This window comes from Chrysemys picta, chromosome 2 (genome assembly GCF_011386835.1).
Source record: "Chrysemys picta bellii isolate R12L10 chromosome 2, ASM1138683v2, whole genome shotgun sequence".
NCBI lineage: Eukaryota > Metazoa > Chordata > Testudines > Emydidae > Chrysemys > Chrysemys picta.
Genome location: NC_088792.1, coordinates 208,831,109 through 208,858,567, shown reverse-complemented (window position 1 = coordinate 208,858,567; position 27,459 = coordinate 208,831,109). Strand labels below are relative to the sequence as shown.

The following is a 27,459-nucleotide window of genomic DNA, read 5'->3' as shown; positions in this document are numbered from 1 at the left end:
AATATTGCTTTTTAAACGTTTAATTAAAGTACAAAAATTCAGAACTCTTGCAGAAATCGCATTTGGTAACTTCAGACACTAAAGAAAATATGAAAGTTATCAAAAGTATCCAACATTTGACATACATTGGACTGTATATATTCAGCAGTTATATGAAACTGCAGTTTTGTTCACAGGGGTTTTCAAATGAAACCTGAATCTCAAAGCCAAACTCACCAAGTTTTTCTCAATATCTATACAAACACACTGAATTTTGCCTTATTGTCCATTCAAAATCAAAGATCCCGTCCCAAGATTTGAAAATAAACCCAGACTTGCCAAGTGCTCTCAAGCCTTTCAATAAACCAGGCCCAAATGGAATTTCAGGTTTCATTATGACATTTTTGCTGGTTTCCAATTAGATTATTATATTTCTTTAAAATAACACAACGTACTTCAGTCTTTCCCTATCCCAGTGTATAATTTTGACATACAAAATGTAATAGACTAATGGAAATATAATTTACTATTAATAATGCTATAAAATAATATTATTGAATTTAACATCTTAGTCTAGGGCTTGGGGGAAAACAAAAGTCCACCCACCCACTCACTATGGGCAAGAAGATTACCTTGGCAAGTGAGGGGCTTATACCCTCAATTTCTGCAGAACTTTTCAAAACAAAAAAGAAAAAATTAAGTTTTAAACACTGTGGTTGCAAAAATCAGCATTCCATATGTGAAAGAATGAATGGCCAGGATGTCTTCTCAATTCTGACCCTCTCATGCTATTGGGTTTTTCAGACAGCAGTGAAATTAACAAAACTCATGTAATTTTCACTGGTGCTATGAAGAACCCTGTGGCAGCTATGAAAGTGACAAGATCATGTAAATTCCACTATGATGATGTTTGGGGGGGGGGGGGAATGCACAGGGGAACACACTGGTATTTTCACAGAAAAAGCTGAGAGAAAAGCAGAGTTGTAGAGCAAACCCCCAGGAGGCTGTCGGTAGGAAATGGTAAAACAAAAAGCAAAAACAAAAAGATCAGTCTGTCTTTCAGAAGCCAGATGGAGATAGCTTTGTCTCATCCTCACCCTAGTTCCTTCTGTTGCCCTATATCCTTCTCCCAATCTCCCACACTAAAATAATAATAATAATAATGAGTATTTAAGTCTTAATTTATAAAACAGGTTATTCCATTAGCAGCCTGGCTGCCTTTACAGTAATTACAATTGACAATCTCATGTCATTCATAGACTGACCATTCCATCATAGGTAGCTAAACAGCTATCCCCCTCCAAACTTCTACAAATTAGTCATTTTATTCCCTTGATTCCCTCCCATGGGTTGTTATTTATACCTCCTGACTCTAATACCGCCTCACCCCAGACCTCATGGCCCCTCTGGGTGACACCACAAGTCTTCTACATCCTGTGTCTTCCCCCTGGATTTTCTCCCCATGTCTTCTCTCCATACTGTAGTGTAGACAAAGATGTGTGTGTTAGACCTCAACTGCAGTAAGATAGCTCTCCGGCTCACACCACTTGAAGAGGAGGAAGGAGCACTGCACCTGTGTTTTCTTTCTACCTTGCAGCCAGCCATTTAGTAGGAAAGCAGCCAGAAACTTCTACCCTCTCCATACCCAGTGTATCAAAGGGGTTTGGGAAGGCAAGAGGAATAAGATGGTGATGTTTAGGTTAGGTGTTTAATAGGGCTGCATTTTGTCAAGGTCAGCTTCTTAAATTAATTTAAGTTTTCCCACCAGTCACAGTTATTTCCAAGATACTGCATGCTCCAACAGTAGTTTGGTTAAATAATATTTCAGTTTTTAACACTTAGCTGTTAAAGTACACATGGAAATTAGTCATGTAGACTACAGTTCTGCTTTTACACTGTACCACACATCTGACAGTGTTTCAAGCACACATTGTGTTGTTATTCAATAGTGGAGGAGCAGATTACAACATGAATCCTCTATTCTCTCCACCAATTTAGTGGTGCACTTCCCAAAAATGTCCATTTTAAAGTCACATTGCACATTTGATCAGAACACTGCAGCTCTGTTTGACCAAGGAGCATTGACTAGCTAGTTTCTTGGACTTTAACTCTCACTGCAAAGGAATAGTGGATTATAAAATATCACACACATAAATTTGGACATAATCCCAATCAGATTATTACAGTTTTCAGGCAATTGAAATTTTGGGCCAACATTGGTAGACAGTGTGCATTTAAAAACTCTTTCACACTTGTGCAAAGTTAAATCAACTTGGCACTCTCTCTGGTAGCCAATTGTATCCTTTAAGTAGGAACTCTATTCATTCAACTGAATTGCTGCATTAAGGGGGACAGTTGGTTGGCATGGAGAGGACTGGGTTGATTGACAATGTCCTTTAGTCACAAAGAAATTGCAGCAAGAGTTTCTAAAAATCACAGTGGGTCTCTCAATAGATTAAGCTAGTTGAAGATGATACAAGTACAGAATGTTTCCGGGGAGAAGTTGAAGATTCAGCGCATTTCATCAGTCCAAAAGTTACTTTTGTGTCTTGTTTGTAAATTTAGCAGCTCAAATTTAAAAACTCCTGCTTTGACTTTTAACTCAGCACAAGCTACAATATCAGCATCAAACACATGCTGAATCTGTAGAGTATGGTTTGTGGGATTTCTGCAGAACTACAGATGCTTGACTGAGAATTTTGTGGATCTTCATTCTTACATTTTATGGTATTTCATTATGCCCATACCATTTTGATATAAAAGGTACTCAAATTTAGCTCTAGGTATTTTTTAAAATTCAAATTTTCAAATGATTACAATCATTCTTTTTGTCCCCAAGTAAAATCATATAGTGCTTACTGAAAGAAATCAGAGTGATCTGTTATTAAATGAATGCTTCCAATAGATGGAATCATTAAAAAAATAGGGTAATAAGACACTACTGCATATATAGGCACTGTATTCGAATTGTAAACAATTGGATACTTTGGCTTTCAATATCCTTCATATTTACAATTTGGATATCACTGTATAAAATCTAGTAACTATACAGAAGGCCGTAATATGTCTTCACCCACTGAAGTTAAAGGAGTTATTCTGGATGAACACTGGAACTAAAGAAGGCAGAAATTTGGTCCAGTTTTTTTACTTTAATTTTGTTTTCTTTAAACACACTTCATTTTCCTTCGCACCTGGTAAGAGTATATAGCGTTGTCCACTAATGAAACACTTAGGAGCAATAACCACTATGATTATATAATATGAAATACCTGACATAACTCCCAGCATACAGTATATGGTTTGTTAAAACAAACTGGAATAGTTATGTCGGCATAGTTGTGTTGGGCTACTGTAGTTGCAGCGTATGGAGACAGAAGAAGTTCTGCTGGTGTAGGAACACTATCTCCCAAATGACATTAGGCTTGGCCTACACTTGAAAGTTACATCAGCATAGCTATGCTGATCAGGGTGTGACTGACATAACTACACTGACAAAACTCCCAATGTAAACGCAGCTGTGTTGACAGAAATGGGCTTCTGTCAATGCAGCTAATGTTTGTGAAGGTGGTGCTCCTATACTGACAGAAAAACAACTCCATCCACATTGGTTGTGTCTATGCTAAGGGCTGGTCTACACTAGAAAGTTAGGTCAACACAGCTATGTCGCTCAGGGATATGAAAAATTAACACCCTGAGATATATAGCTAAGCTGACCTAAGCCCCAATGTAGACAGTGTTAGGTCAATGGAAGAACTCTTCGATCAACCTAGCTACCATCTCTTGGTGAGGAGGGTTTACTACAGTGACAGAACCACCTTTTCCATCCCCTGCAGTAAGTGTCTATGCTACAATAGCACAGCTGCAGTTGTGCCACTGTAGTGGTAGCGTAGACATAGCTTAGGGGGCTATGCCAGCATACACTCTGTAGCAGACATAGCCTGAGCCAGCAGGAGCACTTTTCTGTGCTACATCTATAGCTATGCTGACAAAAAATTTGCTATGTCGCTAGGGCATGTGCTTTTTTCACAGCACCGAGTGACATAGCTATGCCAGTATAAATTTGAAGTGTAGACTGGGCTTTAGAAAATAGGACCAATTTCACTGCTAGGATAAGCAGATAAAATTTTTCTTCATTTTATACCTCAGTGAAGTTGACTTCACTAGAGTTGCCTCCACTTATTCCATCAGAGAATCTGGACCTATTGTGTAAAGCCTAATCCAGCTCTCCCTGACTTCCATGTCAACAGGATCAAGCCCTAAAATAAGTAGGCTAAAATCTCAGCAAATCACACTAGACACTGACATTTTTCTTTGCCTAATTAGCTAACACACCAATTTAATTCTATAATTTTATTGAGCAATTTAAGGGGTGGAAAGTGTTATTTTGATTTTGACTGAAATCATGTGACTTGCAAATCAGAAGCCAGTCAGATCAAGGACTTTAAAAAAAAGTTCACCGCATTCAAAGGATTTAAATAGTGAAGGATTTGCCGTTAAATTTGTCTGCCTTGTCTTTTCAGATTAAAAAGACTAGAGGCTGAAATCAATGATAATTTCAAATCTCAGTCAAGCATTATAAAAATAACTTCTGAGTTAAACTGTCACATTACTTCTAGCCTCAAAATGGCTCAAAAACTTAAACCATCCACTTGTGTGGATACTGCCCATACTATATAAAAATGAGATGAGATATTGTACACACTTCAAAATATAATTCATATAATAGTAGTGGCCGAAAATACAAAAGAACTGTATAGTCTAACTACATTGTACCGACTATGTGTTAGGTTAGCCACCATTTCACCCTGCACACACCAATTCAAAATAGCATTCAGAAGTCCTATAGCAGCTCAGACGTCTCAGGTGTTTAAAATAAATAAAAGCAAGATACCTACATTTAACCACTACAGTATACTACTTCTACCAATAGATAATATAGCTGCAAACAAAAATGTTCTTTGCACAAGTCAGACCTACCCAGAGAAGATAGTTTATGCAAACAATTTTATCACTTGTCTCGGGGTCCATGGATAAATTGTTAGTTCAGCCAGAACCATAATTAAACAACACTACTTAGGTTTCTATACATTGAGAGCAAATAAATACTTCCCAGAGTTTACAAATGAAAATTGATTTCTTTAAAATTGATAATACACAATTATTTGGATAGATGTTTTTTATTTTTAATTAAAAACAGGGGACTTCAAACTCTGCAATTCATAAATCATGCTGGTTTTTTTACAAAAATAATTTAAAAATGCAGTGATATTATTGGAATGTTACATGAACATCACTGTAGCTAAGGATCAGTCACCATTTCACTTGATATATTTGCATTTTTAGATTTTTCATCATTTTTCATTTTTATTTTGCCTATTGACCTGAAATACAATCCCATTACACTTTAAGAAAACAGTCTGAAAACAAAGATGTTATCATTTCCATGAAGAATACTGATGGGAAGAAGTGTGCAATGTGCAATTTCAACCAGTTGGTCTTTCAAACTTGTAGATCTTTTTGGCTATTAGAGACCAGACTTGAACCTTACACTCCCCAAGGTAACCACATTGCTCGCTACCAGTTTGATACTGCATATATGTATCCTGCAATGAATAAACTATATGAACTGCAACTGAAGGGACAGAAGCTGGAGAACTGAAAACAGGTGCTGAATGGAGGGGCTACTGGGCCAAACCTTAGTGGTGTTGGACCATGGGAGTGCAGGACAGCCAAAGGGAGAGAGCAGAACTGGGCAGCCAGGGTCAGAAGGAGCTACCCTAGCTTCAGATGGGAGTGGAGTGCTGAGTCAGGGGGTGAGGGGCTGGGGATAGGCTATGGGGTAAGCATGGAGTGTTGGGGGATGACGAGGTTAGGGGCTGCAGCCAGTGGGCTGAGGTATCGGGAGCTGGGGCCAGTGGGGCTGCAGTGAGTTGGATGTATGTCAGGACTGCTGGGATGTGTGGGGTTTGTCAGAATAAGTGGGGGCTGGTGGAGGGTTGTTGGGGTATATACGGGGTTGGGAGGAGCATTTGTGGGTTTGTGTATTGGGTGGAGAGAGGGGCATTCTTGGAGCTGTGTGATATGGGGAATATACGGGCCAGGAGTGCTTTAAGGAAGGTGAATCCCCTCCCCAATTTCCATAGTGTACAGGGGCCCAAAATTCTTTAATCTGGGTCTGGCAATGGCAGACCTCAAATATGTATATTTAATATATGGAGATATACCTATCTCATAGAACTGGAAGGGAACTTGAAAGGTCATCAAGTCCAGTCCCCTGCCTTCACTAGCAGGACCAATTTTTTTGCCCCAGATCCATAAATGGCCCCCTCAAGGATTGAACTCACAACCCTGGGTTTAGCAGGCCAATGCTCAAACCACATGCACAGATGCAAGAGGCCACCATGTTATTAGACCACCAGGAGAAACACCAGTTTAACTAGGGCCAGGTCTACACTAACCCCCTAATTCGAACTAAGGTACAGAACTTCAGCTACGTGAATAACGTAGCTGAAGTTCGAAGTACCTTAGTTCGAACTTATCTTGGTCCACACTCGGCAGGCAGGCTCCCCCGTCGACTCCGCGGTACTCCTCTCGCCGAGCTGGAGTACCGCAGTCGACGGCGAGCACTTCCGGGTTCGACTTATCGCGTCCAGACTAGACGCGATAAGTCGAACCCAGAAGTTCGATCGCTCGCCGCCGAACTACCGGGTAAGTGTAGCCAAGGCCTAATTGTTCTAGACTAATTACTTAATGGAACATCCTTTACATTACATTGTGTTATTGGTTAAAGTAAATGCTCCCTTTTCTACCCTTAGATAGCAGTAATACAAATACTAATATATGTCATGTAGATATGTTGCATGCATTCATTGAAGCAAGGTAAGGTTGGTATGAGCACTTTTGAGATTTTTCTTTCAGAGGTGGTGAAAGCATGTATTGCATAATCTTTAAATTTCCATTAGTTTTCCATTAAAGCTTATATGGAAGGAGAAAGCAGTGACCCAGCCCTAATTCTGAATTCCTTTTCTTGTGTATTTAAGTCAAATTCTAACAATTTTGTTTCATTGACTGAAAACACCTAACAATACTTAGTTTAGAAAGTTATTAATTGATCTACAATCAGGAATAGAAGTCCTACCAAAGAAAATCAAAGAAGTTCTAATGATTGTGGTGGATAAAGGTTTAATATTGTTATTTAATTACTCTTTAAATACCATCCATTAACAAGCATTTGTTTGTTCTTACAATTAAAACTGTAAGCGTATTAAACAGGGTTATAAAAGTTTTAGCAGTTAGCCCAAGCACTGTATTGTTTTCCTCCTAAAGCTAAGCATTCCATAAGCTTAGCTTAGCAGAAGCAACTAAGGCAGGGGTAGGCAAACTACGGTCTACTAGCCAGATCCGGTCCCTCAGGACTTTGGATCCGGCCCACAGGATTGCCCCCTGTGGCGCCGCAGGCCTCATGCCGTTCTCAGAAGTGGCCAGCACAACATCTCTGCGGCCCCCGGGTAGGGGGGCGAAGGGCTCTGTTCATTGCCCTTGCCTCCAGGCACTGCCCCCCCCCCCCAGCTCCCATTGGCTGGGAACGGGGAACCGTGGCCAATGGGAGCTTCTGGGGAGGTACCTGGAGGCACAGCAAGGGCAGCGCACGCGGAGCCCTCCGACCCGCAACCCCCAGGGCCCATAGCGCTTTCTGGAGCGGCGTGGGGCTGGGGACAGGGCAGGCAGGGAGCCTGCCCTGGCCCCAGTGCATGCTGCTACCAGCCCGGAGCCGCTTTAGGTAAGCGGCGCCGGGCCAGAGCCCAAACCCCACCTGCACCCCACCCCCCAACTCCCTGTCCTAAGCCCCCTGCCTGCACCACGCACCCCAACTCCCTGTCCTGAGCCTCCTTGTACACCCCGCACCCCTCCTGCACCCCAACCCCCTGCCCTGAGCCCCCGCTGCACCCTGCACCCCAACCCCTGCCCTGAGCCCCGTCCCACAGTCCGCACCCCTCCTCTGCCCCAAACCCTTGCCCTGAGCCCCTTCCTGCACCCCGCACCCCATCCCACACCCTGCACTCCCTCCCGCACCCCAACACCCTGCCTTGGCCTTGCATACAATTTCCCCACCCAGATGTGGCCCTTGGCCCAAAAAGTTTGCCCACCCCTGAACTAAGGGCTACATCATGACCGCTTCAACCGTCTACCCCCACCCTCCCATTCCTGTTTTTAAAACATACTGTAATGCAGATGAGACCCTGACTATATTTGTATCATGAAGTTCATTATATGATTAAAACATAGTTATGGTCTCATCTGTGTTATGAGATTGGGAAGTGCTTGAAACATGTGCATAGAAGTAAAAATGGAGGACCTCGGTCTCTTCCAGCATGGTTGTTTCTATAGTAATATTAACAAGCCTTAAATATCAGATTGCTAACTAGGAAATCTCCCACAAATTTCCTCAGAAGTGAGCTATGGGTCTGATCTACAAAGATTTACACATAAGTATCTTTGCTCATGTGAACAACCACCTTATCAATGGGGTTTCTCATGTAAGGTTATTTGTGTGTTAATCTGTAGAATCAGGCCAGGTAGAATAAAGTGTTCTTTATTCTTTTCCATCCTTCTCTAATGGGTGTTCTTTACACCAGATATTATTCAGTGGGCATGCAGATTTATCCACAGGAGATTTTGCCCTGAAGTACCAATCATTTGTGTGAAGAATCATTTTAAATGCAGCAGCAATGTCAGTATTTAAAGTTTACGTAGCTGAGTTGGTCAACAGTTTGCTATCATATGAAACATTTTTGAGGCCATGTCTACACTAGTGAGCTAAGACATGGTCTGAATATCTAACATGTGTAGCAACATATCCGAAGCACATTCAAGATCACAAGAAACCCAGCAAGTTGTCTCCACCCCCAAAATGCAAACAGAAAACAAAGCCACACTGGAAAAAAATTATCTAATTTCCTGTGCAGCCTCCTGGAGTATTCAAGAAATTGAAAAACAAATATCAGTCTGAGGTTTTAGTGGTCATTACTTCCTCTGCACTCTCTAACCATATCCTGTAACACTACATATTACTACTCCTGACAAGAAAAACAAATCAAAACAAATCCCCATCCTCAGTCCTGACAGCTGAGATTAACCAAGGCACTCTCACTGACAATCCCCCACTGTGGTACATCAGGAGATTAGAGCTCTCCGAGAAAGGTCCCTGATTTTGGAATTAACTTCTCCTGTTGGTTGACAGACCATGACGGTCTGTATACCCTTAAAAACACTACAGCAATGGAGGGGTATTCCTGTCGCTGTAGTTCAGGGGTTCTCAAACTGGGGGTTGGGACTACTTAGGGGGTCACGAGCTGTCAGGGGGTCACGAGCCTCCACCTCAAACCCCACTTTGCCTCCAGCATTTATAATGGTGTTAAATACATAAACATGTTTTTAATTTATAAGGAGGGGTCACACTCAGAGGCTATGTGAAAGGGGTCACCAGTACAAAAGTTTGAGAACCACTGCTGTAGTTAATCCACCTCCTCGAAAGGCAGTAGCTAGGTCGATGGAAGAATTCTTGTCTACACCAGGGGTTCGGTCGGCATAGCTACGTCTCTCCAGGGTGTGGATTTTTTACACTCCTAAGGAGACACAGCTATACACTGAAACGAAGTCTGTTGATCTCCAGGGCATGTGGCAAGGCCAATCCATTTACTCAAACTTTTGCCTGAAGTAATGGGTGGGGGAGGAGCTGTTATTTGCTATTGCTCCAAAGTTCTTAGTTTCTCTCACAATGTCAATTTAATTATGCTTTAAATCGACTTTTTAATACACACTTACACTTTTGTAATGGGAATATTTTTATATCTTGAAAGCAATATTTTAAACCAAAAACATTAACATAAAACCCATTTATAAACAAGTTTATTTCTGTTACTAACATCTTAGCCACTGATCTTGTAAATAGCTGTGCACATGCTTAACTTTATCCATTGGAGTAGTTTGACTTCAATAGGACTACCAGTGTGCTTACGTAAAAACTTACGCTTGCTTGCTAGATGAGCCCTAGCAGAGTCTTTTACTTCAACAGAACCAAGATTTAGCCCTTCAAAATTAAAATCTAAATACCTGACCAAGAATAAGACAACAGCATCATTACCATAACATTGAAAATGCACCTGGGAACTTTTCCAGATTTGTTTTTACAGAAGGTGACAACTAATTATGCAATATGGAGCCTTTGCATAGGCTCAGTCACTGGTTTGAATCTTTCCTAGCATAGAAGCCATAGAAAGTGGTTACCATACCACAACTGTGAAGTGGTTTATATAAAAAGAATCAACAATTGCCACAACACAAAAGCCACCATTATAAATAGTACCCTTATTGGCATTCCCAGGGAGGCCAGAGATATAAGTGAACATGAAGATTAGCCTACCTTCTCACTCAGAGATGGTGACTCCAGGAGAAGGATTAAATCACACTAGTAGGGTGGTGCGGGAAACTTTGCATTTCCACTGTCTGTGCTGAATCTGCTCTGAGTATTAACATCTTTCACAATAACTGTTCTCAGAGCATTTTCTTCTAGAATCTCTCAAACACAGCTAATGTTTGTTTGGGTTTGGGGGAGGATGGGGGGGGGAGGAAGAGAGAAGAAGCATGCTATTTGACAGAGTTGGTTTAGTCAAACCTAGTAGAATAATCTAGTGTTCTTGTGATACAGTGTTTGTTTTGGCACGGACATTAATTTTTAAATTCTTAACATCAAATTGCTTGTTCAAACGGTGTTTAGATTATGGAATTAGTGTAGTCAGTCCAACAAACAGTGAATAAAGATGAAACAGCATACTTTTCCCAGTAGCGGCTTCAACATCTGGACTAGTCCACCGAAAATGTGTTGCTTATGGTTTTTTTTGTCCTTAAGTAGTTTTTACAACAGAAAATATAGAACATAAAGTCATGTTACCACTTAATTCATAAAGCAAGCTTTGGTTATATAAACTGACATTTGTCGCAAAACAGATATTTACTAACTTGTCACGACAACACATATTTACCACAGTGGAACTGCGAACACAGTTCTGATTTACTCTCTTGGAGTTGCTGGAAGTATACTGCACACCAAAACAAGAAGGTAAAGCCTCCCATCTAATCAAAAAAATTGCTTTCTAGAGCAGAAAATGTACTTGTTTGTTATGTTATATGAATATTGGTAAAAAAAAACGTGATGTTTTCGAAGAATACATTCTGCTGTTCTATGTTACTTTGATATAATATATGCCAGATTTAGAGTCTGTAGTTACATGCCAACCTCACTGTTTCCCAATATTCTACAACACTTCAATTGCAATATTTTTCCCTAAAGGCCATCCACTAATATTTAAGAAAGAAATCACTCTATATCTGACCTACAAGTCCTCATCCTCGAAGGAAACCTGCACAACACTTTCAAAAGACGAGCCTGGAATCTTAAATTCATAACTTTGCTAGACACTAAAAACTATGGACTGAATAGACACACTGCATTTATGGCTTTTGTAATCTGTAATCCATGAACAATCCTGCACCCACAGCTGCTTAGTTTCCCAGACCTGAAGAAAACCTCTGTGTAAGCCCAAAAGCTTGTCCTTCTCACCAACAGAAGTTGGTCCAATAAAAGATATAACCTCATCCACCCTGTCTCTTTAAGAAAGTTTGGCAGTTTAAATATATTTTTTGATGTAGTTTTTTTTCTATAGAGCTAAAATACCAGTTTAGTTGCAGGTATAGATGGATTGAGGACAAAAAAAAAATTAAAAAAAATCCACTTTACAACATAAAATACAAATTATATATACTTAGAGCCCAATCATGCTCCCATTGACATCGATCAACTTCAAAAATTCAGGATTTGGATCCAAAGTAATGAAAGATTTATGAAAACCAAACAAAAAACCTGAACAATCACTGTCAGTGTTTTACAGTAAAGTTTTCTTCTTGTAAACTTAATTGCATGCACTGTACTGTTTTTTCTTTGAAACTTGATACAGTCCTTCTGATGTGTAAGGGTCATTTACGTCACAAACGCTACCTTGTCCTGGGACTACATATCAAGTACCTGATTTTACAAAACTTTTGTATATGCTTAGCTTTATGCACATGAACTCAATGGAACAATTTGTAAATAAAGTTATGTACATACTTAAGAGTAAGGCTCAGGCCCAAAGTAAAGGAGTCAATTTTGCAATTTATTAAGTCAGCAGAAACAGCTGTGTTAAAACTGTATTACAGAACTTTGGTAGTGACACTAACACTATAGCTGAAAGCAAATTCATTATAAATGTCTGTTTCATGCTCTTATAATTTCTAAGAGAAAAAATTATGGTTTGCAGCGAAGTTTCACATCTTGGATTTGTGACTAAAGATTAATTTTGTGTGAGAAATGACATAAAATTCCATTTAGTTTTATGAAATTGTCAGCATGTGAAAAAAGCAAACAACTTCATTCCCTGACGATATTCTCTACATTACAAACTGTTTTCAGACAAGTTTGCTCTAGGATATCTCAAAAATTGCTAATTTAAACATGAACAAACAAACAGTTTTAAATGAGGACAAAAATTCTTTGGTATGTTTGGGGAAATCTGTTTTGAGAATAAAAAGTTATATAGTGTTACATCGCACTTTGACAACGCAAAGTGCAGCACTTCATATCAATGTGTGTACAGGTCGTATGGAGTTGCATACATTACAATAAATGCAAGCAAGTGCATGTATCTAAATCAAGGCATAAGACGTGTATATATATATATATATATATATATATACACACACACACACACACACACACACACACACTGTATGGCCCCTATCTTATGGGAACTCATGTACATGCTTAACTTTAAGCAGTGAAAATAGTCCCATTCAAGTCAATCTGACTACTCACAGTGTATAAAGTTAAGGACAAGCCTCTGTAGGATTGGAGGCCTATGCATTCTCTCTATATATTCTTTTAAAATATATATAAAAGATGACTTGATGAAGTGTTATGATTGAAAAATATATAAAAGTCAGGCATTTAAAGTAACCATGCCTCAGCTAGACACAGATATAATAAGGCCTAATAATGAACAGAATATACAATACTACATAATTAGACAGTGGGGCCAAGTTAGTTGATTTGGAAACCAATTTTCAATTTCCTGACTTTGCCAATTTACATTCTCAAGACACACTGCTACTTTAACATGGTTTGGGGTTTTTTTTTTTTGCACTGAACTGACAAAAGAAGCAATTCAACCGTGGACCATGCTATACTGGATATGGCTCATTATGAGCCAAGGTGGTCAAAATTAAAGTCAAGAAACAAACGCTCTTCCATCAATACCAGTGTAAAACATATGCTGGAGTAACTACGAGGAGAAAGGGAGAAAAAACCTTGACCATACTCCACCAAGGCGCATGCTGGGAGCTGAAATGCCGAGGAAACTGAAAGGGGTGGTAAGTGAAAAAGAAAAGTGGAGGCCTCCAATAAACTCGTTTGCTCTTTCACCCCCTCGCAAAACAATGAGACACGTTGTGGTTTTCAATCAAACCAAGCCAGGGAAGGCAGAGACCCCTCTCCCCACAGCAGTTGTTGGCAGGCTTCAAGCGGCCAACAGACAGCAGCCCCTGCCACCCTTGCAAGGAACGCGACTGAAGGGTAGAGGGGAGCCAGCAGCGGGACCCTCCTGCGCCCCGCGCCTGAGACAGTCCCCTGGGGTGCAGCCACCCCCCAGCCCGGCCAGACACACGGGCTCTGCTCCCCGCTGCGCAGGGAAAAGTTACCGGGAACTTTCTGTCAATCCAACGGGGGCAGTGGAAGGGGGCGGGACGCCGCCCAGCGCCCTGCCCAGGACACGGAGCCGGCGGCGGGGAAGGGGCTCGCGCAGGGCGGGGGAGGCGGCCGCCACGCTGACTGGGGGCTCCGGAGGGGAGGGACTGGGGCCTATCGCTCTCCGGGCGCCGCCACAGCCTCTGCGGGGGGGGAGGCGCGGCCGGTTTCTCACCTGCTTCTCAGCCGCTCCGGCGGGGAAGGACTCGAGCCCCCTGCTCCTCCCGGGGCCGCCGGACCGGGCAGCGAAGGGGGGAGGAGGGATCCGGACGCTCTCTGCGTACGGAGACTCGCTGCGAGGAGGAAGCTCCCCCGCCCGGCCGGCCTCCTGCCTCCCCCGCCTTCACTGGCGCTGCGGCCGCCCCATGCGCCCGGGGAACCTCCCCCTCCCGACCGACCGCAGCCCGACTTCGAGGCCGCGGGGAGGAGCCGGGCGGCGGGGGCGCTCCCCGCCCCCGGCCGCAGCGCCCCCTCAGCGGAGCGCGAGTTCAGCCTCAGGACCTAACATGGCGGCGGCGGCTCCAAGTGTTACCGCCGCCGTCGGGGTCTCCTGAGCAGCCCCTGGCCGGAGGGGGCGCCCCCGAGGCCAGGGCAGCCCCGCTGTCTTTGGGGGGGGGCATGGGAGGGGTTATGGGGGATCGGGGGCGGCCCTGGATTTGGGGGGCACGAGGGTAGGCAACGGTCGGGTATCAGGAGCTGCAGCAGCGCGCAGTATGGGCGGGGTAGGTGGGGGGCTTCAAGTGTTTGCGGGGTGGGATGGGGCGGCAGGGAGGGGGTTACGGGAGGTGGTGCTGGAGCAGTTTGGAGGGCTTCGTAGGGATTACTGAGTCCATCGGGGCGGGGGAAGCACAGATTTGGGGAGACGTTTTAAAGGATTTTTTATTGGAAATTAGGAGTCAGTAGTGGGGGAGCAGCCCTGGAAGATTTGGGGGGAGGGATTAGGAAGAGCAGCAATAAAGTGGAGTGTTGGGAGGAAGAGAAGCTTTGGAGCTTTTTAGACGTGTGGAAGAGGCGCAGGGAAGGTCCCAGCAGAGCTTTATTTTCTCATCTTTCTTTTCTCCTCTGCATCTTGCATTAGGACTGTGACTAATTCTATGAGTAAGTTTTTAAATACATATATTAAATCTTTCCAACAACAAAATTCTTAATGAGAGAGTCTTAAAAATTGCTTTAAATTATTCCCTAAGTCTGCAAACAAGTAAGATTTGGAAGGCTCCCTGTATTTCATTCTTTACCTTTTTTTAAACTTGTTCAAGTGAAACAGAAGAGCCCTCTTGTCTTTCAGAAGTGCTTTATTACAGCTCCTGCTGAGGGGAAAGTTTACTGCTTGCAGACCAGAGTCCTTAACTAGGAAAAGGTCAAAAGCAACACAACAGAATACAATAAATAAACGCTTGAAGTAATGTGAGATTAGCTTTTACATCATCATTTCCTGCAACCTCAATTTCATGATTTAGCATTTCACATGTAAATAGTCTAAAGTAATAACAAACAACAGTTTTTGTGAGGAAGAGGTAAACTTGAGTCTGCACAAGGGGAATTACCTCCTGCCTATTACTGGCCTTAATCTGTTGACAATTACTTTCATCATGATTTTTCCAGTACTGATAATAAGCTTATACTTAAGAACAGCCATAGTGGGTCAGACCAAAGGTCCATCTAGCCCAGTATCCTGTCTTCCGACAGTGGCCAATGCCAGGTGCCCCAGAGGGAATTAACAGAACAGGTAATCATCAAGTGATCCATCCCCTGTTGCCCATTCCCAACCTCTGGCAAACTCATGACACCATCCCTGCCCATCCTGGCTAATAGCCATTGATGGACCTATCCTCCATGAACTTATCTAGTTCTTTTTTGAACCCTGTTATAGTCTATAAGTATTTGGCTCAGCGGGATCTCTTTTCTTCAGGACTGGTACAACTATTGCCTTTAGCCAGTCATCTGGTACCTCCTCTTGCTCCCATACCTTATACATTTTTCTTAATGCTCTGATAGCACTTGTCCCATAAGCTTTTATCAGTTCAGCTGTAACATTGTCTATTCCTGAAGCTTTCCCAATTTTTTTTAACTGAGACTTAAAATAAAGGAGTGGGTGAAGGGCAGCATGCAGGATTGGCTGTAGTCAGAAAGATTACAGTGCAGAAATTATAAAAGACAAACAGATGATAGGATGCCAGATAAAATAATGCAAATACAATCAAGATCAGTCAGATGTAGAGACTGACCAGCTAGATGGTGGGACATTGTACATAAAAAACAGCCATTGTAGGCCAGACCAATGGTCCAGCTAGCCCAATATCTGGTCTTATGACAGGTCAGTGCCAGCTACTTCAGAGACAATTATCGAGTGATCCATTCCCTGTTGTCCAGTCCCAGCTTCTGGCAGATCCAGAACATGGGGCTGCATCCCTGACCATCTTGACTAATGACCACTGATGGAGCTCTCTTCCATGAGCTTACCTAATTCTGTTTTGAACCCAGTAATGCTTTTGGTTTTCACAACATCCCTTGCTAATGAGTTCCACAAGCTGACTGTGCATTGTGTGAATAAGTACTCCTTTATGTTATGTAATAGGCTGCCTATTAATTTCATTTGGTAACCCCTTGTTCTTGTATTATGTGAAGAGGTTTATAACATTTCCTTATTCACTTTCTTAAAACCATGACTTTATAGATTATCAAATCCCTCCTTAGTCATCTTTCTCTGAACTGAACAGTCCCAATCAATCTCTTCATATGGAAGTTCCATATCCCTAATCATTTTTGTTGTCCTTTGAATTTTCCAATTCTATTTTTTTTTTTTTTTTGAGATGGGATGACCAGACCTGCACAATATTCAAGATGTGGCCATACCATGGATTTATATAGTCACATTATGATATTTTCTGTTTTATTGTCTATCCCTTTCCTAATAGTTCCTAACATGTTGTTAGCTTTTTTGACTGCTGCTGCACCTTGCACATGTATTTTCAGAGAACTATCCACAATTACTCCAAGATCTTTCTTGAGTGGTAAGAGCTAATTTAGATCCCATCATTTTATATGGATAGTTGGGATTAAGTTGTCCAATGTGCATTACTTTGCATTTATCCACATTGAATTTCATCTGCCATTTTATTGCCCAGTAACCCAGTTGTGAGATCCCTTTGTAACTCTTTGCAATGAGCTTTGGACAATTATCTTGAGTAATTTTGTATAGTCTGCAAACTTTGCCACCTCATTGTTTACCCCTTTTTACAGATCACTAAAGAATACATTGAACTGCACAGGTCCCAGTACAGGGATGCTGCTAATTACCTCTCTTCACTGTGAAAACTGACCATTTATAGCTCATCTTTGTTTCCTATCCTTTAACCTCATACTGATCCATGAGACGATCTTCCCACTTATCTATCCCGTGATTGCTTACTTTGCTTAAGAGCATTTGGTAAGGGACCTTATGAAAGGTTTTCTGAAAGTCCAAGTGTACTATATCCACTGCATCACCCTTGGCCACATGCTTATTAACACCCTCAAATAATTCTAATAGATTGGTGAGGCATGATTTCCCTTTACAAAAGCGACGTTGACTCTTCCCCATCCTATTGTGTTTAATCTGTCTGATAATTCTGTACTTTACTATAGTTTTTACTAGTTTATCTGGTACTGAAGTTAGGCTTACTGGCCTGTGTTTATTAGGATCATCCCTGGAGCCTTCTCTAAAAATCGGCATTATATGAACTATCCTCCAGTCATTGGTACAGAGGCTGATTTAAGCAATATGTAACATACCACAGTTGTACAGTTAGTAGTTCTGCAATTTCATATTTGACTTCCTTCAGAACTTTTGGGTGAACACCATCTGGTGCTGGTGACTTATTACTGTTTAATTTATCATTCTGTTCCAAAACCATCTCTATTGACACCTCAATCTGGGAAATCACCTCAGATTGATCACCCAGAAGGAATGGCTCAGGTGTGGGAATTTCCCTCACATCCTCTGTAGTGATGATCAATACAGAGAATTCATTTAGCTTCTCCACAACAGCCTTGTCTTCCTTGAGTGCTCCTTTAACACCTCGATCATCCATTGGCCCCCCTGATTGTTTGGTAGGCTTCCTGCTTCTGATGCACTTTACAAAAAAATTGCTGTTAGTTTTTGTGTCTTTTGCTGATCCTCCTGGATCAGATCCTGTGCGCCATTTAGGATTAAATGAGGAATTCTCTCCCCGTGTAGGTTCCAGGACTAGCTGCTACAAGAAGCAGTCATTAACAGTGTCCAGAAATTTTCGCTCTGTATCTTGAGGTGACATGTTCCTAATCAATATGGGGACAGTTGAAATCCCCCATTATTACTGGGTTTTCTGTAGCCCCTCTAATCACACTGAGCATTTCACAGTCACCATCACAGTCAGGTGGTCAATAGCCTATACCTATGGCTATATTCTTATTATTCATGCCTGGAATTTTATCCCTAGAGATTCTGTGGTGCTGTTTGATTCATTTACATTTTTTTTAAACTATATTTTATTCTGTGCTTTCTTTCAGATGTAGTGCCAACCTACCTCCAGCTAGTGCAAACTACTGTCATTACTATATTTTTGTACACTGGTATTACTGTGTCCCATTGCTTATCATCCTTCTACCAATTTTCTGATTCTTATTATATCAATATCATTCAATACCAGGCATTCACATTCATCTATCTTCGTATTTAAACTTCTTGCATTTGTATTCAGGCATTTATAAAATTTGACAATATTTAATTTTCTGCCTTCATGTGATGTAGGAACATTACCTTCAGCCTGGGTATGGAGGAAAATGCCATGGGCAAGAATGAATGATGCTGCTGTGCTGCTCCCAGTGTTTGTAAAAGTGCTTTTGGGAGAAGGAGAATTACCACCCCTCATAAGTATCTTTACTTGTTTTCAACTGTCAGGTCACATTTGGACCTGGAGTTGCATCTGCTTACATCATGTGTCAATTTGACTCAAAGGATGGACGTAGAACCTTCATAAAAATATTAAACAGCTGACAGTGATTTTAATACAAATATGTATTAAAAATGAGAAAATAGTGTAACAGTGAGCTCAACATTTCTCTTAATTAGAGAATCTCATGGAGTACAATGATTTGTAATGTTTGATTTAAAACGAATGAGTTCATAGTTTCATATTTGTATCAGGAAGCAGTTTACAAAAAATAGATAAATCGCAAAGCAAGTTAATGTTTTAGGATCTGAAATTTCATTACCATAAATCCCACTCACGTGATCTTGTTAAAATCAGTAAAGTCTATCATTTGACCACCTAAATCACATTTTATAGAATTGATATTTAATATACAAATTAAACACCGAGGTTTACAGACTCACATTGGCAATGAATTACTTAAGCAAAGAGTATGTACAGCATAGGACAATTCTGTTCTCACTAATGCTGGTCAATGGAGTTAGTTTGGATTTAAGGAGCAGAATTTGGACTTCAGTGCTCAGTTGTGTACTCATATACAGAGGGAAGTTTTGCTACCTCTTGTATGCGTAGTTAATTTTACTTGGTCAGGTTTCTACTCAGGGCACCCCCCTCTTTACCTCTTGACTGCTGTCTTCCCTTACAATCAGTATAAGAAGTGAGTGAATTTTGATGCAATTCCTATTGTCTGAACAGTTCAACGTAGCCTCACCATTTGCGCACATCAGTGAAGGTTTGTGTACTAGTCATGTGTAAATAGTTGTTTATGCGAAGTATCATTAAATATTATTTGAAAATTTAGCCCTCAGCTGTTTGTTATTTTAACTCCCAGAAGGGATGGTCATTATTTATACAATTATAAAAACATTTTTATTTAGATTAGCTAGCTGAAGGACTGGGGCTAGGGTGACCAGATCGCAAGAGTGAAATATCAGGACACATTGGGCAAGCCGGGGGTGGGGGAGACAGACACAGGTGCACAGCCCTGACCGGAGCCAGAGGCACACTGGTCCGCCTGCCCCTGTGCTACCAGCGTGCCCCTTCCTGTTGGGGGTGGGCCCATGCTGCACCACACAGATCCCCTGCCCAGCACCCCCTGGATCCACCATGCCCAGAGCCCCCCTACAACCCTTCCATCACAAATGCACAGTGCTTTGTACACGCACGCCACCCAGTGCCCCCCTGCCCACAGCCCCACCACTGCTGCCCAGCACCCCACACAGAACCCCCCACTCGCTAGTTTCCCAATACACACAGATTTCCCCTTCCTCCCTCCCCCACAGCCCCACCACCAGTACTACACAATGCCCCACACAGACCTGCACTGCCCAGTGCCCTGACACACACAGATCTCCCCCACTGCCCAGCACCCCCCCCCCAACAGGCCCCCACTGTCTAGCACCCCAAAACGGACAAACCTCCCCCACTGCCCAGCACCCTCCACACCCTCACAGCCCAGCGCCCCACAAACACCTCCCAGACACTTACTCGATCACACCTTGCCCCCTTCCGTGGCCGCACTCACCAGCCCTGTTGGGAGGTCTCTGGCTCCAAGGGTGAGAGAGGCGAGGGGAGTCTCCAGACTCTCCACTTGCTGTGCCTGCCACAAGCGTGAGCTCCATGGCTCCCATTGGCTGGGAAAAGCGCCAATGGGAGATGCTGGAGCCTCAGAGCAGGGCTTGCAGGCACCAGCAGCACGCAGAGCGCCCCCTGAGCCAGAGGGACCTGCCAGGGGGCAAGTCCTGGCGGTGCTTACGTGGGGCGGCTCCTGTCCCAGGAAGCATCCGGCAGGCTGGTCCGTCTGGCTCCTAGGGTCACGGGTCGGGGGGGAGGGGGGCTCTCTGCGCCTGCAAGCCCCACCCCTGCAGCATGTGGCGCTTCTGCCAGCAGGCGGACCCCAGGAGCTGCCCCAGGAAGCGGTGAGCGGCAGTGCTGCAGTTGGACAGTCCCTGATATCGGGACAAAGGGCGTCCCGACCAATGTAAGGTCGGGACACATCCCCTAAAATCAGGACTGTCCCAATAATATCGGGACATCTGGTCACCCTAACTGGGGCTCCTATGCAACTCTAATACAATCACTACTAATAAAAAGGCAATGAAGTATGTGTGAGCAGGAGAAGGAACAGAAAGAAAGAAGGGGAAGTGGAGACAAAAGATAGAAGGAGGAAAGCCAAGTTATATTGGGCATCTTTATGGATTCACTGATGGATGACCAAGGAAGAAAACAAAGAAACCCTTTGAGATTTTTGAAGATGAATGGGCTGAATTCCTGAAGAACTTTGACAGATGAATCTGATACATGAAGAAATTAAAACATGTTACACTTTATAGACAGTAACTGGAAACATTTAAGGAAAATTGATAACTTATTAAAATGAAGGAAGATTGTATTGAGGCTTAGTGACAAAAAGATACATTTTCAGGGGTCTGTACCCTGCTCAGAGTTTTCTTTTTTTTCCTTTTTAAAAAAATTATAAAGTGATACTTAAAACTCAGGCCTTCCCTTGCTGGCTAAAAATTCAATTCTTAAGTGTATGTAGAAATGGCCTTGAAGAGCTAATGGGATTTCATTATTATCTAAGAGTTCCAATTTGCATGTTGCATTAAAGGAATTCTGAATTCCATTTTTATCAGGATACTGTGCTCATGGAAGTGTTTTATTTAATGGGGACTTTAAGTAGCTTTTTTTTTTTTTTTTTTTTTTTTTTTAATTCCCATGCTGTTTGCAAAGCAGTACAATACATTGCTCCAAAACACTTAATAGCAGAGTAAAACTGGAATAAGTCTACACCATACTCCTGGAAGTGGGCATCAAATATGGTCTTGGTGTCTGTAAAAGGATTGGGGTTGATCTTACAGCACCCTCTTCCTACTGGACCATGGTTTGCTCTTGCTGAGCCAGCTCACTCCTGGAGTGATTCTGTGTGAGCTTTCTTAAGGAATCCAGGGAAGCAGTTTCCAGCAGTGTTAGTTGGCTTATTTTTCAGCATTCTTAACAAAAATCAAAACTTTACAGACTCTTCCCACAAATGTCTGTGCGGGCCAAGCAGTCCCTTGCCCATGTCTGTCCCTCACACCAGTAACTTGTTCAGCAACCCAAAGTTTCCTATCTCTTACCTCAGATCCTCAGCAATAAAGGACTTCACCCAGTCTCCCCTCTCTCCATTTCATTTCTGGACCAATTTCTCAAGTTCAGTAGCAATCCATCGGGAGCATAGCCCCTCAGCTATGTGGGGGAATTGCAATCCTCCTCCTCCTCTGTTTCCCGCTGCCTTCTTTTACAAAGGTCAGGTAATTAAGTTCCATCTCTCAGGTGCTGCAGGCAGAGCTAATCAGCCAGCCAGTTGCAGGCCTCTGAACCTAGAGGAATGATATCTCTTAAACCTTCACAGAGTCATAGAAATCCTTTGCGTGGATTCTATATTTCTCTGGGTATATGGCACATATGATTTCTTTTTTTACATTTTATACAATGTAAATACATAAATATAGGAACACTTATGCCTCAATTACCCAGTACAGTATTTCTGCTGGCAAAATGAATGCAAAAGACAGTGGCCCAAATTCCTCTCCAATGCAGCCATACTGAAGCAATGAATTTAGCACACACCCCCTCCCCCATTGTGCTAGGCACTGTGCAATCACATAACAAAAATATGATCCCCCTCCTAAAACCTTACAGGCTTATTGATTTCATTGGTACTACTCATTCACATGCATAACTATGTGCAAAATTGGGGGCTTTTTATACACAGATGTTTCTCTGAAATCTCTCAGTTTTTCTAAGTTAAATATGGCAGTTAACATGATAAAATAAGAACTAATTCCTTAGCATTGGGTCTCTTAGGCTTGGTCTACACTACCCCCCTAATTCGAACTAAGGTACGCAACTTCAGCTACGTGAATAACGTAGCTGAAGTTCCAAGTACCTTAGTTCGAATTAGTTCGAACTTACCTTGGTCCACAGTCGGCAGGCAGGCTCCCCGTCGACTCCGCGGTACTCCTCTCGCCGAGCTGGAGTACCGCAGTCGACGGCGAGCACTTCCGGGTTCGACTTATCGCGTCCAGACTAGACGCGATAAGTCGAACCCAGAAGTTCGATTTCCAGCCGTCGAACTAGCGGGTAAGTGTAGCCAAGGCCTTAATAAGTCCTTTGGGTTTTTAACAGTGAAACACCTTTACTGCAAATCATGTAAGTTATGTATGAATCTGGTAATGCTGTAAGATGATTGAGTGTGAGGATGCTAACTGATCAATTTGGTATTGCTTCTTTTTTGAATTTTTTCAAATTGTTTCTTTTTTTAAAATAAAGGAAACAATTGATATAAACTTGTTTTTCCAAGTGAAGAAAAAAGTGTCAAGGGCCAAACTGTTTTCAATTACACTGGTGTAAATCCAGAATAATGCCATTGATTTTAATGGATTTACTCCAGCATTACACTGGCATAATTAAAATGCAGAGTTTTGCTCAAAGTTTTGTTTCTATGAAATCGATACTTCATACAAAGTCATTTGACCAGTTAAAGTTTTCTTTAGTTATTCAGGTAGGGGAACTATTCCTATTTCACAGCCATTCTCTGAGTATCTAAAAGCATACAATACTGTACAAAGAAAGGTATAACCACTCACAAGTGCCCCTCACCTTAAGCACTGCCAGCACCTGGAAATGGCCAGAATTTTTGTATTTGCTACTCAAGAGGTGAAATCCTACAATGCTTACTCAAGTAAGGTGTCCATTTTACCTTGCTGAACATTTCTGTTTACTTTCTGCATATTATGTTTTTAGCACACACAACAGGATCTCCATTTTTATAAAAGATAACTTGAATTTTTTTAAAACAAAGTGATTCAGCATTATTTATAAAGTTACAGTTTAGCTTCAGAAACCTTCAGCACATTAACATTTCTAGACCTGTTGCTATTCATTTGTGTCACATCCAGTTATATCCGACATGCTGGATTACGTTATATAATACAAGGCATACGTATTGCTGTTGTCTAATCTTTATCTCTTAATATCCAATGTCCTCTGGCTTGCACATGAGTATCACTTATGGTTACTTAAAATAACCACTTATTTTTGTTTCAAGAACAGTGGTATATCTGGTGAGCACTTAACACTCTACCTTATTCTGCCAGCAGTCACACATCCTGTATCCTTGATTCTTGTATAAATTAGAACTGCATTGATAGGGTTCTTTCATTTAAATTACACAAATCAAACATCTAAAATCCATGAAGTCATACATGTCAGAACTCTAGTGCTTTCAGTTGGGCCAGCATGTCCTTTAAAGAGGCTGAGACTTGCCCTTCCCTTTTCTCCAAACCAGGGGTATATAGTCTCCCCTAGAAACACATCCTGGAGAAAAGAAATACATGAGTTAAAACTAACCTTGGACAGCTTTATTTGAACATTAATGCTGGATCCCATTCATACCCTCAGAATGATATTGGCTGCAGAATCAGATCAAATATGTGCTGACATCAATTGAAGATGCACACATGTATTGGTTGCATACATTATATTGTCCTAATACAGAGTACTAAATGCCTTAGAAACTTCAATACAGGAAGCAATTTTACCACATGTAAAATGTATTACTACAACATCTAGGGTGAGATTTTACACCCACTTTCACTCATTTTCCACAGCAACCTGAACTTCAGACCCTTGCAAGTATGTGTTGCTAGATCTTTCATTATATGCCTAGTGTTATGAAAACAAAGTGAAATGCTATACAGCAACTTTTTAAAAAACACACAAATACAGATTAACACACAACCTTAATTCAGCCTCCTTGTGCCCCCTGTTCAGCCCTCACCACCTCTTCTCCTGTCCAAATCTGTCCTCCCTGCCCCCTGCCAATTCCTGCCCTCCTCTTTCCCCTCTGCTATTCCTCACCCTCTGACTCCTGAAACCCCCTCTCCTCTGTCAGCATTCAAATCTCATGCTTCTGCCTTCTTCAGGCTGCCTGTGAGGCAGCTGGGGAACATTGAGCATACAATCTCCCTGCTCTCAGTTCTGTGCTTGTGACACAATGGCCCCCAGCAGATGGGAGGAGCAATTACAGGAAAAGTCCTGCTCAGCCTCTGCAGCCCTGAGATGCAGCATGCACAGTATCTTGGTGGGGATTAGGGTGACCAGACGTCCCGATTTTATCGGGACTGTCCCAATATTTCCTTGTTTGTCCCGCGTCCCGACCAATGTTAGGTCGGGACACGGGACAAACAAGCAAATACTCCAGAGCCCGGAAGTGCTTGCGCCCTCCACCCCAACTCCGTCCCCTCCTTCCCCCATTGGCTCCATCCCCGAATCCCCACCTCTTCCCCAGGCTCACCATTCCTCCTCCCTCCGCAAGCGTGGCCGGGGTGAATGAGAGTCCGGCCTGGCCCCGAGCAGGCAGGACTCAGTCGGGTGGTAGGGAGAGTAGGGGGGCGGCCCGCAGGGCCAGGTGGCGGCTGTTCTCCTGCCCTGGGCAGCGGGACTCAGGAACCGCCACTGCTGCAGCTCCCACTGCCGCAGGGGGAGGAAGTGGCTGATGGCCAAACTCGGCGGCTGCGGCTCTGGCGCCCGCAACCCCCCCGAGCTTGGGCCTGTTGCGGGGACCCAGCAGCGCAAACACTGCGCCCAGCCCCTGGCCAGTCGCGTCTGGGCTGCTGCCCAGCTGGTGCTATCCCGCGGCGGCCCGGGGCGGAGGCATCGGCAGCCCAGCCCCATTCGTTCCCCTGCGGGACCCGAGAGGGATGCGGGGGCTGGGGCCTGCTACCCCCACTCCGGGGCCACCGCGGGATAGCACCATATTTCAAGTCCCTACTTCAAAGCATGGAAGCACTAATGCTTATCAGCAAAAGTGTTGGGAGGTTTTCTTTGAACATTTTCCCTTAACATTCTCAGAATGAACAGTTTTTAGCGGACACTTCAAAAAACCAACCAAACAAAAAAAAAAACAAACCAACTTCAGCTTCAGAGAGGCAGACGTGGTCTGAAAGTCTGACAAAATCATGAACTGAAAATAGGGTTTCATACAGGGGAGTGTTGGATAGCTGTAGTTATAGGTGGTGCCACCAGCTCTACTTACAATAAATCCTGGCTTCTTTCATCTTTTATTTGCTTCACATTTTTAAAGTTAGTTTTGCAAGGACTCTTTTGCACATTATCTAAGTGTACATTAGCTCAGACACTTGGATCCGCGTTTATTCACATATATGTCCAGATTCTTAGCCCTGATCCCTCTTTGTCTTCCCTGCCTCAGCAGCACAAATCAGGCAGAAAGTTGCCCTAGAGGGGCAGCTGAAGACAACTCCCCTCCCTGTGGGACAGGGAGGTGCTGGAAAGGGGTGTACTGAATAGACAGTGCTTTGCTTGATTTTTGGCTGGCACAGGGGTCCCTGCACTGGGCTATTGCAGACAGATTTTAATTTGTCAGCACCTAGCCTCAGGATCAGGTGAGCAGAACCACCTTCACCTGTCACTTCTCAGCTTTATCATGGGCCGAGGCCATGGAGCACTTTGAAGATAAGGACTGAGACCTTGAACTTTGATTTGATATTCTTCAAGAAGCTAGGAGAGGGACCAGGAAAGGTTCACTCAGAACTACCCCTGGAAGAAACAGCCAGCCCTTTTTACCTTTTATTGTAAAGGTACAAAGCATTACAGATAAATCATTAAAAACAAAAAGGGAACCTACATGCATACTAATAATCTTACCAGAATTAACCCCAACTCTAACACAGATTCTGGCAGGCCCAGTCCTTCCAACACTGCCCTAAGGATTGAGGTCCTCTGTGGACTGTTTGCTGGATCAGGAAGAAGGCCATGAGCCAGTTTAATACCAGGCTATTTATCCAAAAATTCTTGCTTCGTCTGTTGGTCCCCAGAGAATCCAGATAGAACTAATACCTGTGTACCTTTCCAGGGTGGTTGGGAGTGGGGTGGGGTGGGAGTAGTTCCTCTGGAGATGTTAGAAGTGAATTTGCCTAATCCCTCTCTGCTGTTCTCCTATTTACCCTTCCCATGGAAATATACAATTCCATAATTGCATTTTAATACAATGGCCCCCAAAGGTATTAACCTAATTTGATAAAGTTCATTCAGGATATTGCAAGAAATTGTCAGTCTGTCACACTCTGATCCTGCACTTACACGTGTACATCACATTCTTAAAGTTAAGGAAGTACATAAGGTCCCGTCTACACTGGCAACTTTCTGCACAGTAAAGTGGCTTTCTGCGCTGTAACTCCCGAGATGTACACACTGCCAAGCCACTCAGTGCGCAGAAACTGCTCAGTTGTAGTGCTCTAAAAAAACCACCCAGACGAGAGGTGTACAGCTTTCTGTGCTGGGGCTACAGCGCTGCGGTGCCAGTGTAGACACCATGGCGATTACAGCGCTGTGATTGGCCTCCAGGAGGTGTCCCACAATGCCTGTTCCCACTTCTCTAGTCATTGGTTTGAACTCTACTGCCCTGCCCTCAGGTGATCAACTGTCATCCCCACCCCGTACATTCCTTTGCAAATTTGAAAGTCCCCTTCCTGTTTGCTTGGTGATGCGTACAGTGGTCTCAGCACATCTTTCCAGGTGGCCATGCCTGCTCCATGCACCAGGTGACCCCCCGCTTGGAGCAATGCTGAGCTCCTGGACCTCATTGGCATTTGGGAAGAGGAAGCTGTGCAGTCCCAGCTGCACTCCAGC

At 43.0% G+C, this 27,459-nt stretch overlaps 1 protein-coding gene across 2 annotated transcripts in view; it reads right to left on the bottom strand.

The window, feature by feature from the left end:
* The window catches only part of YES1 (YES proto-oncogene 1, Src family tyrosine kinase), a 74,793-nt gene extending 60,576 nt beyond the window's left edge, over positions 1-14,217 (bottom strand). The window contains exon 1 of one of the 2 annotated variants that reach the window (XM_005300361.5): positions 13,992-14,217. The gene's annotated coding sequence lies outside the window, so the exon portion shown is untranslated. Of the gene's footprint in view, positions 1-13,770; positions 13,792-13,991 lie in introns of those variants that run through there. The other variant, XM_065585338.1, reaches the window with a different exon arrangement.
* Positions 14,218-27,459: the final 13,242 nt, after the last annotated feature.